The 2,785-nt window shown below is 62.1% G+C and overlaps 1 protein-coding gene across 13 annotated transcripts in view; it reads right to left on the bottom strand.

Moving 5' to 3' along the window:
* LOC113206657 (probable phospholipid-transporting ATPase IA) overlaps positions 1–2,785 on the bottom strand; it is a 42,244-nt gene that overhangs the window by 12,771 nt on the left and 26,688 nt on the right. For 2 of the 13 annotated variants that reach the window (XM_026422837.2, XM_052273581.1), the window contains exon 1: positions 956–1,166. The exons of 10 other annotated variants lie outside the window; for them this stretch is intronic. The gene's annotated coding sequence lies outside the window, so the exon portion shown is untranslated. Of the gene's footprint in view, positions 1–955; positions 1,167–2,470; positions 2,489–2,785 lie in introns of those variants that run through there. One more of the 13 variants, XM_026422836.2, reaches the window with a different exon arrangement.

Consider the following 2,785-nt stretch of genomic DNA (forward strand, 5'->3'; position numbering starts at 1 on the left):
GAATTAGCACGGAGGTGTATAATGGCATGGAGGAAGAGGGAAGGGGGAACTTCCCCCTTTGAAAAGGAGGGGGGGGGCGTGAGTTTGCCCGCGACACAAGCCATACACCAATAATGAAGTGACAGGTGATTACCCATTCCGCGACAGCTTGAACTTATTACCCATGACAACTCGCAATCGCACAACAAGTTGAGAGCGCAGCCATGCCGGCTGGCCGCGCCCCGGGCCCGGGCAGGGTAGGTGCAACCCCTCTGGGACCACGCTGATGATGCGCGGGGGGAAGTCACGGAGCGCCCTTCTACTGGGCTGGGCCGGCCAAGGGCGGACCGGACTATGGACGACCCCCCCCCCTCCCCTCCCCAGCAATTGATGTGATAGTGATAACCGTGCAGCGTCTGACAGCATCGTGATGTGATAATGAGGGAGGGAACTGTCACGTGCTCTACATACCCGACCTAGACAAAACACGACGACGGCAGAATACGTCTATTATCCTTCATTGGCAAGCAGTTCAAAATACCGAGTCATTGACATAACATCGCGCACGGATTGGCCGCCTCGCGAATTTCCTATACACAGTAATGATGAAGAGGTGTGTAAAAGAACGTGGAGTTGAGATAAAAAAAAATCTGCCGCGTTAAAGTGGTCTCTGGCCACGGTACAGTCGTGTGCGACCCCGAGCGCGACCTAAAAGTTGCGCCGCGATTATACGACCCGCGAACAGCGAGCCTTTTGCGGTGCCAGCTGGCGCCAGCTGCTGCCTCCCGTCAGTCCAGCTGGAGGGCCCCGCGGCGCCGCCTCCAGGAGCCGGGGCACTGACACCAGCCCGGCCGCGCGCTGGAGGCCCCGCGGCCCCCTCGCGGTCCCCTCAGGGCCCCTTCCCGTGACGTCACACGGAGGGGGCGGTGCTCCCAGGGCGACCCGGGCCGGAGCCCATCCAAGTTCCGGAGCCTACCAGACCAGGACGGCGCGCCCACCCACGCACGGACGGGACGGACACCCTACGGCCAGGACGGCGACGTCGCGGCGGCGAGGCGGGCCATCACCGGGGACGCGCCAACACCAGGACAACGGCGCGACGGCGCGGTACAGCAGCGCGACTCTGTGCGGGGCGGCGGGCGCGGGCGGCGGGAAGGCTCCTCCATGCTGCGAGGCCTCAGCGGGGCCACTGGTCGATCGCGAGGGGGCCCCCGCGCCGCGCGCGCCCCGCTGGGGGCAGAGCTCGGGAGCAACACAGTCACCGCCTTCTCGCAGCCCGCCAGGCCGGCCCCGTCGACACGAGGACCGCGCGGGCCGCGCCAGTCGCGCCTAGTCGCGAGGGCCTAAGCTGAGCCCCGCGCCGTCGCGTTGCCGCCGCCCAGAGTCCATCAGGGCCGCGGGCGAGGTTGCGCCGGTCCGACCGCGAGCCCGCGGGGAGCAGCTCGCTAGCGCCTCCTGGCGGACGCATCCACGAACCACGCGATAACGGCCCGCAGAGGGGAGGGGAAAGGGAAAGGGAGAAAGGGGCGTCGGCCGGATGAGAAACGCAACGGCACTCTATGAGACGGGCGCCGCGTGCACGAAAAGTTGCAGCAGCAGCAGCGGGCGCGGCGGTATGAGAGATTTGGCGGAGTGTACAATCGTTACCCGCGCCCATTGACCTGCTGTTCAGCAGCAGCACCTCACTCCCCACCTTCGCCGCTGCGACGGATGACGGATGCACCGCGTGTTGCCCGCGGGGCTTACAGCGGAAGAAAAGGGGGGGGGGGGGAGGCAGGCACCAAGTAATAAATCCGCAATCATCGTCTGTGCGCCGGCTTCTTCTCGGGCTTCGACAATCTAAATATTTGCCAGAGGATAATAAGGAACATGTGCTGAGAGGCCACTGACACTGTCAAACACTAGCAGCACCAATTGCGCAATTACTGTAGTCGCGAAAGAAATTACCAACCAACACACGCCAGCGCCCGCCCCGTGCCATGGAGAGCGAGGAGAGGGCGGGGGTCTCAGCCTACTGGTAGAGACAGTCTTGGGGAACTGTCTGACAAGAAGGCAACATTTTACTGTCACCCTCAGGTAAACAAGGGCTTTCATCAGCCGCATACAAAAGCCGCGAGCGACACACATGGTGTGGTATTCCCCCCCTCCCTTTTTCCTCCCCGGGACATGACAGTGATAACACTTTTCCACGGCGACGTCTGCCTCTTTCAGGTTTAGGGGCGATAAATGCAGGGGATGATGGTTTAGCCCCCTTCTACGGCCGGCCGTTACCCCCACCCCCTGCTCCTCGCGACACTTCCTGAACGGCCAACGCATAGCACGCGGGAAAGGTGACCGAGGCACTCATGGGCAGACATCCGAGCCGGGCGGCGAGTGGGACGCAACGCAAGCAGCGGAAAGCAACAAAAGGGCAAAACGGCTGAGACAAAAACTTAAAATAAAACGAGAATGGGGAGAAATTGGGGGAGGGGGGAAATCCAGCGAAATGTACCTGCTGCTGAGTCTTCTTTCTCGGAAACTCCGTCGAACGTCCCATAAGACTGCATGCTCTGGGGTAGGCTGCGGAGAGGCAAGAGACAGACAACAACAGCTGGTCAGCAGAAAACGTGACGCGCGCGGAGTCAAACATAACCTCGGAAAACCAACATGAAATTACGATACACGCGGACAGAGCGGGCGGCCAGTCATACTGGCGTTATCGGCTCCTATCAGTAACTTCCTTCTCGGCGTGACGAGCGTCACGCGGCCCCACCTGAGGGAGCGGAGCGCCGCACCTACCCTCTCACCCCCTACTAACTCACCCCCC

This window comes from Frankliniella occidentalis, unplaced genomic scaffold (assembly GCF_000697945.3).
Source record: "Frankliniella occidentalis isolate FOCC.00 unplaced genomic scaffold, Focc_3.1 Scaffold7, whole genome shotgun sequence".
In the NCBI taxonomy this organism is placed as follows: domain Eukaryota; kingdom Metazoa; phylum Arthropoda; class Insecta; order Thysanoptera; family Thripidae; genus Frankliniella; species Frankliniella occidentalis.